At 51.4% G+C, this 12,513-nt stretch overlaps 1 protein-coding gene across 1 annotated transcript in view; it reads left to right on the top strand.

The window, feature by feature from the left end:
• PGBD5 (piggyBac transposable element derived 5) overlaps positions 1-12,513 on the top strand; it is an 86,089-nt gene that overhangs the window by 59,973 nt on the left and 13,603 nt on the right. The window lies entirely within an intron of this gene.

Here is a 12,513-nt window from a genome sequence, read left to right as displayed (position 1 = left end):
TATCTTGTGCAGTGACACTGCCCTGGGGACAGGGGAGCCCGTTTCACTGTATATATATGACATTCAGTCATTCTTTGAATAAATACTTAACTGCTGAGTGCTGTGGCCTGCAGCATCGTGCCAGGCACCGGGGTACAAAGTCATGGCTCTGCCTTCCCAAGGTTCTGCCTGTGCGGGTTTTGAAGGAATGTGCGCATGTGGGTTCTGTGTGCATCTGGCACCACTTCCTTTTTTTTTTTTTTTTTTTTTTGCGGTACGCGGGCCTCTCACTGTTGTGGCCTCTCCCGTTGCGGAGCACAGGCTCCGGACGCGCAGGCTCAGCGGCCATGGCTCACGGGCCCAGCCGCTCCGCGGCATGTGGGATCCTCCCGGACCGGGGCACGATCCCGCATCCCCTGCATCGGCAGGCGGACTCTCAACCACTGCGCCACCAGGGAAGCCCACCACTTCCTTTTTACTGTAAACTTGACGAGTAGCGAGGAGTCACGACCATTACCTGCAAGGCCCCCCTCTCTCTCTCTTTCTCTCTCTCTTCCTCTCTGTGCAGGTTCCTCCTAGTTTCTGTGAAACCTATAAAATCCCCATCTGTCAGATAAAAGGTTCGGATGGTACCTTGAAATTTCCTTTTATTTCTAAAACTCTCTGATCCTAGGAGGCTTTGTGCAGCTTGAGGGTTTGAATTTAGAAGTCAGGATGGAAGCTGGCAGCTCCTGGTCCCAAGCAGTCTGGCCTCCGCCGAGGCCGGGGTGACTGGAAGCCCCGTGCACGCAGGTGCTGAAGGGGTACCTACCCTTGACTGCAGGCTGTCCCGTGGCAGGTGGAGCGAGGACTTCCGTGGCCTCCCCAGTTCGTTGGTCAAGATGAAGGTGTTTGTGGTGGCAGCAAAGCAGGGAGGGACACCTCTGTCTGAGAAGGACCACGCGGCCTGAGGACGGTTGTCCTTTTAGCATCCTGGCCCTTGTCTTGGTCCCCCAGACCCTAATCCTGGTTAGGCAGTGGCCCAGGCAGATCCAGCCATGGGGCGAGGGGCAGGGGGAGCCTCCCACCCCCGAGCTTTCACACCTGCATCTCCTCTGTTCTCACACCAGCCGTGAGGTACAGGGGGCAGTGGTGTGCACACCCGTTTCCCAGATGAGTTGGCTCAGTGCTGCTAATGTTTAGGGACCCCCTCCTCAGTCCTGGGGGCCAGCTACAAGCCCAGCTCTGCTACTTCCTGTGCGAACTAAGCCGGCTCCCAAATTGTCCTGGATCTTAGTGTCCTTAGCTGTATAGTGAAAGGATGGGGGGCCTTAATCAGTGAGGCCCCTTCTACTGCAAGGTTCTGTGATTCTTCTTTTTTAACGTCACCTGTGGGATGGTGTACACAAGCCCATTTTCTTCATTTTAGTTTGTCAAATAAATTCTTCTTCTAAATAACCTTCCACTGGAGGATCCCGGTTGCTGAGCCTAAAGAGGCTGTGGCCATGCTGCTGCCCTCCCGCTGGTAGCAGGTCTGAGGCTGGCCGATGGGAGGCCGGCAGACGTGGCGCATGAAGGGGTTGGAAAGGGCGTGTGCATGGTTCTCCTCTGGCCTCTCCGCCCTGACCATGGGCAGATGTCCCAGCTGGATCGCCGAGTCCTGAAACCATGAACTCATAAAAGTGATCGCGGGCCACTGAGGCTTTGCTGTTGTGTGTGACACAGTTAACAGAATTGCCCCGGGGCCTGCCAGTTAGGGTCTGCAAAGCTGACCAGATAACTTTCCTCCTGTTACCCTGTCATGGACACAGCTGATACCTGGAAGGGACAGTGGATTCCAGGAGACCCATGGCCTGGCTTTGGCTCTATAGTGTCATTCGGCCAAGACTGTAAGGTTTGCTGACTGGACTGCATGCTTCTGAGGTAGGGCCGCATTGGGGATTAGCTCCGCTTGAAAGATTCTAGATCAAGGTTTAAGTGAGGAAAAAAACATTCCAGATTGGGTCGTGGTTTCTCAAGTGGTCCCAGTAAAGGTCATTGTGAGAGCTGACCAGGAGCTCCAAGCCTCAGAAGCGGTGAGTGCTTCCTCTAAGGGCACCCGAGCGAGGAAGGAAAACCCACAGTTTGACAGACACTGCTGCTAACGGGCAGGGTGTCCAGGGGAACCCCGGTATTTCCAGTACTTTTATAGGTTCACTACTCTTGAATTCATCTGAAGGGGAATCTCAGAATCAGATGGAAGTGGTTAAGAGTCCTGGGTGATCTAACCCGTGAGGAGACGGTAGGGAGGTGTGTGGGAGAAGAGGTGAACTGTGTCGCCCTGAAAATGAAGGAGTTAATGGGTTTCACTTCTGGGGGTGCAAGAGGGAGGGAGGGATTTCTTCCAGGAGGAAGAAGCCATCAGAGGAGGTGCGGTCACTGCAGAGAGAGTCACACCCACGTGGAGATGCTGTCCCGTGTGATGAGGTGGTGCCGCCTCGCCTGTCCTCAGCTCTCTCCTCCAGCCCTCCTTCCAGAATCTTGTATGAGAGGCCTTGATCGTGGTGGGGCCGGTCCCCCACTTGGCGTTTGTAGAGCTTCCCTGCAGGCCTACTCACCACAAAAGCCCTCGGACCCAAGGTGTCTACCTTGGGGTCTGCCCCTGCACCGAACGCTGAATACCGAATCAGCGTGTGACGATGGCAGCCACGCTGCCCTGGGAAGGAGACTGCTGCCTGTAGGACTGGGGCCACGAGTCTGAGGTAATCTGGCAAACTCATTCGAGGACTTTGAGGGATGAAATTTGTATTGTATCTTGTGGGCCTATCCTGAAGGAGCGTATCTTTTTTTTTTTTTTTATTGTGGTGAAATGTACGTCACGTGAAATTTACCCTTTAAGTGGCATTAAATACATCCCAGTGCTGCGCAACCATCATCACTATCCATTTCCAGAACTTTTTCATCATCCCAAACAGCTGGGAGCATCTCTCTTAGCTGCGGGATGATACACGATCACACAGAAAGAGTGAATTCCCCCCAAGCAAAGGCATCCTCCGGATACACTGTGGATGCTTCTGGAGCTCAGAGGCGGGGTCACCTGGCACCCTGGTCTGGTTGAATGTTCAACTCTGGTCACACTCCCCCTGGTCAGGCTGCTATACCTGCTGTGACTTTGGGACTCCTAGTTACAGGCAGGTGAGTGGCCGGGACAGGGTATGTGCTCGGCTTTTGGTCCCAGCGCGGGCCATCTGTGTTCCGTGCAGGAGAGATGCTTGCAGTCACGTGTAGTGTTCTCGGGCAGTCTGTTGTCAGATGGTTCTGGTGCCGGGGGGAGGGGAAGGGGGCGGTTGCAGGGTGTCCGTGAATGCCTGCTCTGCTTCACCTCTTTTCTGACCCGGCCTTTCTGGCTTTACCCTCTGACGTTAGCAGGGCTCGGAGGGCGTGATGGGTAATTTCGTGCCAATTTGGCTGGGCCACAACACCCAGATATTTGGTCAGACACTATTCTGGATGTCCCAGTGGAGGTATTTTTAGATGACGTTAACATTTAGATCAGTGGACTTTGAGTAAAGCAGAGTGCCCTCCCTCGTGTGGGTGGGCCTCATGCAATCAGTTGAAGGCCTAAATAGAAAAAGCCTGACCTCACTGAAAGGAGAGGCAATTCTGCCAGCAGATGGCCTTTGGATACGAACTGCAGCTCTACCCTGGGTCTCCAGCCTGCCAGGCTGTATTGCAGATTTTGGACTTAACGAACCTCCGTAATCACACGATCAGTTTCTTGAAATAAATACCTCTGTCTCTTGCTAGATGGATAGATGGATAGAACTCTCTCTGTATCTCTGTCTCCATCCCGTCGGTTCCACTGCAGAGGGATTTCCGCCACCACCTAACTCACACAGCCTGTTTGTGTCTGAGGCTCCCTGGCTTCCTAGAGGGCAGGGACCACGACTTCTTCAGCCTTCCCTCTCTAGAGCCTAAGGGGCTTGCCAGCTTTTTTTTTTTTTCTTCTGAAGTCGGAGACATCCCTATAATCAAGGAGTTTACAAAATAGATGGGAAAACAAGACGTCTACAAAGGAAAACCTAAGTGCAGGTTGTTTTCTAACCACAGTTTATGGGATTAGCATTGTGCTCAGCACTGAAGACCCAGAAGTGAATGGAGCCCTAATGGCCTCCCTCCTAGGAGAGATGGAAGTATGAAAAATATTCATGAGTAATAGATACAATGGAATACTACTCAGCCATAAAAAAGAGTGAAATAATGCCATTTGCAGCAACAGGGATGGGCCTAGAGATGATCATACTAAGTGAAGTGAGTCAGACAGAGAAAGACAAATACCATGTGATATCACTTCTATGTGGAATCTAAAATATGACACAACTGACCTTATCAACGAAACAGAAACGGACTCACAGACATAGGGAACAGATTTGTGGTTGCCAAGGGAGAGGGAGGGTGGGAGAGGGAAGGATTGGGAGTTTGGGGTCAGCAGGTGCAAACTATTACATATAGAACGGGTAAACAACAAGGTCCTACAGTATAGCACAGGGAGCTATATTCAATATCCTGTGATAAACCATCATGGAAAAGAATATGAAAAAGAATGCATGTCTAGGTATGACTGAATCACTTTGCTGTACAGCAGAAATTAACACAACACTGTAAGTCAACTACACTTCAATAAAAAAGTAAGTTCAAAAATATTCCTGAGTACATTGTGACCTGTGTATGAGGGGTGTGTGGAATGTTGTGAGGCTGTAGGGTGGCGCCTGTGGGGCTAAGAAAGGCTCCCGGGTGCCCCAGAGGGGAAGGTGGATGGTGCAGGCAGGGATTGAGGTTGACAGGTGAGAGCCAGTGTCACTCGCCACAGGCCAGCCCTGAGCATGGCCACTGAGAGGACGCAACCTTGACAAGCGTCTTGCTGTCCTTACTTTACACCTGGGAAAACCGAAGAGATTGAGTCATTTACCCCAGATCTCCAGGCGATGATAGGTGGAGGCAGGGATGTGAGCCACAGGGCTGGCCGGCCCCCTACTCCGCGGTCTCCGCTCCCAGGACCCCTTCAGGGAGGGAGAGGAGACACCCGGTGACCCGGCTCGGGGCCAGTGCGTGCCCATGCAGTATCTTCTTTCAAACACGGGCGGGTGTCTTTGACACCCATCGGAGTGTTTCTGTGACTCGCCTTTGAAGTGTCCATTTCAGGAGAATCAGGTGATCCGCGGCGTTTCTGTCCACAGTGGAGAATCCTCGAGGCAGACGGAGGCGCCCACAGCCTGGAGTACTTGTCGCGGGTCCCCTGGAGGATCTGTAGGCTTTGTGACCCCAGGTTTTGACGGCAGTGGAATGAGCAGGTGGGGGAATCACTGGTGACGTGAGGCTCTGACCATCCCGAGACGCACTTGCTCCTCGGGTACAAAGCTCTGTGCTCTGAGACCACGGCTGATGCCTTCTTTTTGCAAAACCACTGTCGTTTCCACACCAGAGGCATGTGGTGCACTGGAGAGAATGTTCTTGGTGTGTCACAGGCCTGCCGAGAGCTGCCCCGACCCCAGCAGGTCTTCCGGCCCATGCCGCCTGCGAGCTGAGGGCCCCGCCTGTGCCGTCGTCCGTGGCTCCCAGTGAGCTGAGGGGTGCAAGGAGGGGTTTGTACAGAAGAGGGCATGTCCAGTTTCAGGGGAAGCCGTGTCACCGGGCGTCCGTGGGTTCTTAGTCTGCGACACTGAGGTCACCCATCTTGGAAGCCTGTGACCCTTCCATGGGCACAGGAGGAAACTGTCTCTGTAGAGACTGCTGTTCTGTCTCTACCATGTCAGAAAGATTGAGAATAAAGTGGGGAAAACGAGCACAGTTTAGTTAATGCTGTGTTGACCTATGGTGGTTATGTGCAGCCCTGAGACTCTTTGGGGAAGAAAGAAAAGAGTCTACTAACGAAAAAAAAAAAAGCTGGTATGGTCAAAAGCGCCGAATTCTCCCATTTGAGTGTGTTGAAATAGGCTGCCTGCCTCTGCAGTGTGAGACCCAGGGTCCCCGAGCCGGAGGTGGCGGCTGGGAGAGCACCGGGCAGAGGGAGGCCTGGGAGGCCCGTGCGGGAGCTTTAGTTAAGGGCCGGTGCTCTGCCTGCAGAGGACAACTGGACAGTCTCTAGAGGGTTGAGTGCTGGGTGCCGAGCGGGGGCAGAGCCGTTCTAAATGGCGAGCGTGGTCCTACCGCTCAGTGAGTGCACGTACACCAGAGACACTGGGCTTCAGAAGCCGGAAGCCAAATGGAGCCCCCAGGCCAGGGGACCCTGCCGCCTGACCCCGTGCACATCACCGGGGGTGTCCAGGGGACCCTGGCAGCATCTGTGAGGGGCCGCACACTTGGTGTGGCTGGACCAGCTGCTCTGGGAGCCTCTTCCTCCCTTCAGTCTTATCAGTAGATTATGAGCTGCTTCTGCAGTTCAGAAAAGGACAGTGTGCATCCATGGAGCGCTTGCCGCGGGCCAGGCTCCACAACTAAGCACTGTACGTGCATTGCTCATTTTCTGTTCACAGCCGTCTTGGGAGGTAGGCGTGCTCCTGCCTCTGTTTCACGGTAAGGAAGCCAAAGCCCAGAGAGATTCGCTACCTCGTCCGAAGTCTCAGCCTAAAGGGACAGACCTGGGATTAAACCCAGCCTTCCCAACCCCGGAGCCCACCCTCTGGACCACTAGGGTATGATCTGTCCCCAGGAAGATAACTTTTCTCCCTTTAGACAAAAAACAAGTCTCTGTTTCTTACCAACTTGATTGTTGTGTGATTGATGTTCTAGCCTCAAATTGTCACTGATCTCCCTTATTTTGAGACATGCTTTTTATACTGAAAGAACTTGAGGATTTTGCACTGAAGGTTTTTTTTTTTCTTATTTGACTTTTAATTTTTTTGTGTACTAGTGAATTGCTCCTGACCTAAAACTAACCGGATTAGCTTGAAAAATGAGGCTCAGAATGGAATTAATTAACAAGAGTGAATTTTGCCTGTGGAATCAAAAACTGGGCAGCGCATATACCCATCTGTTTAATTGTGCAGTGGCCGGGATGCTAGCTTCAATCCTGTCCAGGTTGAATGTGGCTATGTCCCAGGATGGAACTGGCTGGGGCCCAGGACATCTGTCACAGACCTGAGTGTCTTTGAGCAAGTGGCTGAGCGCTAATCCCTTCCTCATTCTGTGGAATGGTTTAGTCTGCCCAGCCCTTCTTACCGTATAGGGAAGGAGAGACAGTAAAGAATGTAAGTGCCGTGTAGGTGCATCAGGCACTAACTGGATCAGATTAAACCCTGGCCCTCTCCCCAAGGAACTACACTCATGCGAGGGGTGCAGAGCCCACCTTCTCCTCCAATCCGTTGTTGTTGTTTTATTGAAGTATAGTTGGTTGATTTACAATGTTGTGTTAGCACAGCAAAGTGATTCCGTTATATATCTGTTCTTTTTCATATTCTTTTCTGTTATGGTTTATTACAATATATTGAACATAGCTCCCTGTGCTATACAGTTGGTCCCTGTTGTTTAGCTATTTTATATATAGTAGTGTGTATAATTTATCCCTAATTTATCCCTGCCCCTCTTTCCCCTTTGGTAACCATAAGTTTGTTTTCTATGTCTGTGAGTCTCTTTCTATTTTGTAAACAAGTTCATTTGTATCATTTTTTTAGATTCCATATATAGGCAACATCATATGGTATTTGTCTTTCTCTGTCTGACTTCACTCAGTATGACAATCTCTAGGTCCATCCATGTTGCCGCAAATGGCATTATTTCACTCTTCTTTATGGCTGAGTAGTATTTCTTTTTTTTCTTTTTTAAGAAAGCATTCTTTTTTTTTAAATTTTATTTACTTATTTTTGGCTGCATTGGGTCTTCGTTGCTGCGCGGGGGCTTTCTCCAGTTGCGGCGAGCGGGGGCTGCTCTTCGTTGCGGTGCGTGGGCTTCTCATTGCTGTAGAGTGTGGGCTCTAGGCGTGCAGGCTTCAGTAGTTGTGGCTCACGGTCTCAGTAGTTGTGGCTCGTGGGCTCTAGAGCACAGGCTCAGTAGTTGTGGTGCACAGGCTTAGTTGTTCCGCGGCATGTGGGATCTTCCCGGACCAGGGCTCGAACCCGTGTCCCCTTCATTGGCAGGCAGATTCTTAACCACTGCACCACCAGGGAAGTCCCTGAGTAGTATTCCATTGTATATAGGTACACATCTTCTTTATCCATTCATCTGTCGATGGACATTTAGGTTGTTTCCATGTCTTGGCTGTTGTAAATAGAGCTGCTCTGAACATTGGGGTGCATGTATCTTTTCGAATTAGAGTTTCCTCCGCAATCCGTCATTTTGAAAGACGGACTCACCGATTATTTGAGCTTTGGGATAAAACGAAGCAAGGTTCTTGTAAGGGCCTGTAGTACCGAAGGTGCTGGAGAAGACGGGGTAGAGAACGGTCTCAGTGCACAAGCCCTTCCTGGCCGTGGTCGTGGCGAGAGGTGACCTGAGAAAACACTGGTAGTAAAAACCGTCCACAAGGTGATGGCATGGAGACTTTGCTGGAAAACCAGGCTGGTGAGCCAAGGATGGTGTAAGGCAGCATGTCCAGTGGAACCTTCCGTGAGGATGGAACGTCCTGTACCCGTGGGCTCCACCACGGCAGCCACTAGCCACATGTGTCTGCTGTGTACCTGACCAGTGTGACTGAGGAATTGAGTTTTTCATTGTACTTAATTTCAGCTAATTTAAATTAAAACAGCCCCATGTATCTAGAGGCTACAGCACAGATATGGAGCTTTGCCATAAAAAAAAAAATCACTTCTGTGTACACGACTTGCACGTAAAGACAGTGGCCTTGCGAGGTACAGAGAGTAGTACTATCCTTACAAATGAGGAAATCAAGGCTCAGAGCAATTAAGTAACTGGCCCCAAATCACATAAGCCTCTAAATGGCAGAGGCTTTGCCCATCGAATCCAGGTCTTCTGCCCTCATCGTCTCCTGGTGGCAGACTCCGTTCCTCGCGAGATGAGTGAGCATCCTTTAAACCTGATGGCTCTCACGCATGGCCGTCCCCCCGCATGGGTGACAGCCCCACCCATCTCCACGTGCTTGTTCCGCGTGGTTTCCATGAGTGCGGCCCCTGCACTCCTGTGCTGTTGCCCCACTGCTGGGATTACAGCCTACACCTGCTCTGTGCACCGTAGTCCCCGACGAATGACTTCCCCGTCCGCAGGTATGCCCTCCACCAGCCATGGAAAAGCCCGATTCTCTTCTGTTCTGCGAGAGAAGTAGGGCCAGTGGTCCAGACCAGCAAAGCCCAGGGACAGCTTAGTGGAGGCGTCAGCTGGTGCATCTTCATGACCCTTGAGTCCATCCGTGATGGCAGCTGTCACCAGTGTTCTTTTGGGGGAGGCGGTGATGAACTAGGTCCCACCTCTCGAGGTCTTGGGGCATTTCAGAAGTAGGGCTAAGATAGACAGTCACGTGGTACAGGCATCTCCCAAGGCATTACCACTGTACTCCATGTTTCCTAAGATTCCTTCTGTTACGATGTCAATAAAAAATACACAACATTAGTAATAACATCCTGGGGCAAAATGTAATACCGTATGATATCATATATCAATAAATTTTCTTCCTTCTCTTTCTAAATCTGTATATGAAAAAGTTAATAAATCCTAGGAGGAAGAAGAACTTTTTTGCAGGAAAAGTGAAAAGCTTGGCAACTGAAAGATGCATTTTTCTGCCCTAACGACACTTGTCAAACGAGCTTGTAGCTCAGAGGGGAACGGGCTCAACCGCACATTCCGTTTTACGCAGTGATGGGAGCCCCCCCCGTGCCCCTCCCTGCTGGAGGAGGGGCTGTTGTACAGCGACGGTGCTCTCTGCATGCGTGGACGGAGAGAGAGAACGTTTGAAAAGCCAACGAGGCAGCAATTACACATTTAGGTGTGTGGCGTTTCCTTGGCCGCCAGCGCGGTGTATGGGTGTGTGGGGGTGCTCAGTGGGGCTGCCTCTGTCGGGGTGCTGATGGGATTGTCTAAGGCGGGCTTTCAAATCTGCACATGATCAGCCGCCTGTCTTCAGCAGTTGGAGCAATGGCGTGTAGTTGGGGTAAGATTCCATGGGAGCTTATGACTTTTTTCATAGAGTCATAGATTCATTCATCCAACTCAGGGTTACAGGTTCACATCTTAGACCAGCTGAAGTTATTCAGTCAAAGCAAACCCAGACCAGTGGGAGCTGGACCAGGCTGACCCAGCGGCGCTGGCCAGGCAGGTTGAGTCCTTGTGTGGCCTTTTGACTGCCCAGTTTAACACTTCATTGGAAACCGTGCCCCTCAGCTGGGACTTTCGAGGTTACTATTTTTGTAGATCATATATATATTTTTTTAAAGACTTTTTGACGTGGACCATTTTTAAAGTCTTTATTGAATTTGTTACAATACTGCTTCTGTTTTATGTTTTGGTATTTTTGGCCCCGAGGCATGTGGGATCTTAGCTCCCCGACCAGGGATCGAGCTCGCACCCCCTGCATTGGAAGGAGAAGGCTCAACCACCGGACCGCCAGGGAATTCCCTATTTAGATCCTATTTTATATTCACTTTATTATTATTATTATTATTATTATTATTTGCAGTACGCGGGCCTCTCACTGTTGTGGCCTCTCCCGTTGCGGGGCACAGGCTCCAGACGTGCAGGCTCAGCGGCCATGGCTCACGGGCCCAGCCGCTCCGCAGCATGTGGGATCTTCCCGGACCGGGGCACGAACCCGTGTCTCCTGCATCGGCAGGCGGACTCTCAAACACTGCGCCACCAGGGAAGCCCTATATTCACTTTAAAGATAAACTCACCTTACCTTCTAGTACTGAGTGCCATAATTCAAGACCCTCCTTGGACTCCTATTGATGCCACTTTTTGGCCTCAGGCTTCTTCCAGATTTCCTAATAGGAACAGGGAGATGTCTGACCCCATACCTCTCCCCGTCTCCTGATGCAGCAGCTGAGTGTCTACTCCTTGGGAAGGGACTGGCTGGAATCTGGGGAAACACCAGTGTTCAGACTTGCCTGTGTGGGCATATGAAGCTAAGTCATCTGAGATGGTCCTGTAACACCACCACACGTCATGGCTTTTGGAGAAATGTGTTATCCCAGGGAAGAGGCTGTCATCACCTCCTGGTGTGGGCTTAATGCAGTGCATATTAACAAGCGCTAACTGAGGTGGGGCTGTCTCGGGAGTAGATACGAGTTCCACGTGGGCCTATGCTTGGGTAACCCTGATGGGGGGGCTCTTCTATAATTATATTTAGTTTGTCTTTTTTATTAAATTGGCTTGAGTGTTTAGCATCCAAAACAAAAATCTCAAATTATCTATACTTGCAACATATAAAAATAGCCATTTAAGGGTATAGTCAACATATCTACATGCACACACGCACACGCACGCACGCACACAAAGATTGTACTACCAAGGCAGCGTTCCCAGCAGTGATGAACACTCCCAAACCCTCACCCGTGTGGGGTGTTTGGGTAGGGAGGTCTCACTGCTGGTCTCCGTACATTGTACATGGAATCAGTCTATTTTCAGGGAATAAAGTTGACATCATCCACTTTACTTTTACATCAGCAACTTTATGACATCATTGGCACCCTGCTGGTGTTACTACTGAGATGGGGGAGCGTTCCCTTCATCAGCCGTGGTGTTTGGGTCCGTCAGGTGCATAGGCACGCGGCTGTTGAAACGCTGTGCCCCCGTGGGTGGCAGGTGGAATCGAAGACGTCCACAGATTCCCGCCCCCGTGTAATGGCCCCAGCTCTTCACTTAAACGCTGATCTAGGTGTTGCTGTGGAGGGAATTTGATTTTGCGGGTATAACTATGGTCCTAAACCCGCTGACTTTAAAAAGGAAGTGATCCCAGGTGGACCTGACCTAACGACCTCAGGGGATGTCTCGCAGTTCTGGGTCCTGGGAAGGGCTGCACATCACTGCTAAGTGGGAGCTGGTGCCTCGGCCCTCTTCTGCCCTGATGGGTGAGTCTGAGACAGGACGGTCCTCCCTTGCCTTCAGTTCCTGGCTCACATACCTTGGTGCATGTCTTGTGATGAACAGAAGCGGCCAGTCTCTCGGGGCCGTGTGAGGGATCCACTGTCCCCTGACCGGGCGCCGCAGTTCCCTTCCCAGCATTGTCCCAACAGGGACTGTGGCAGGTCCTCACCGCCCCTGTGTGCCACCCCTTCCCCACCCGCCGACCCCGAGGACATCCACGCTTCCAAAGAGGGTGGGGGCGGGACGGGGGAGGACACCAGTCTGTGCAGCTGAGTTGGGTCTGGAAATCCAGGGGGGGTGATGTTTTGAAAGCATCTCATATCCGGGAGCCTGGATAACCCACCTTCCAAAACACTGGCTTTATTGCTGGAAACAAGTTTATAAGGCCCTGGCTCACGCAGTGCCTCAGCTGGGAAAGCGGTTGGTGAGAAAGACGTGATCCAGGAGAGAAGCGGTGTTCTCTGAATTTAGACTCCAACACCCTTTGCTGTTAGGACTGACGCAGGGCAAGGTTATGCTTCTGGTGTCGCTCGCCCTGCGATGGCCGCG

This window comes from Monodon monoceros, unplaced genomic scaffold (genome assembly GCF_005190385.1).
Source record: "Monodon monoceros isolate NGI ecotype Baffin Bay Population unplaced genomic scaffold, NGI_Narwhal_1 Super_Scaffold_4, whole genome shotgun sequence".
NCBI lineage: Eukaryota > Metazoa > Chordata > Mammalia > Artiodactyla > Monodontidae > Monodon > Monodon monoceros.
The sequence above is the reverse complement of the archived record's forward strand: the minus strand, read 5'-3'. Positions and strand labels throughout refer to the sequence as shown.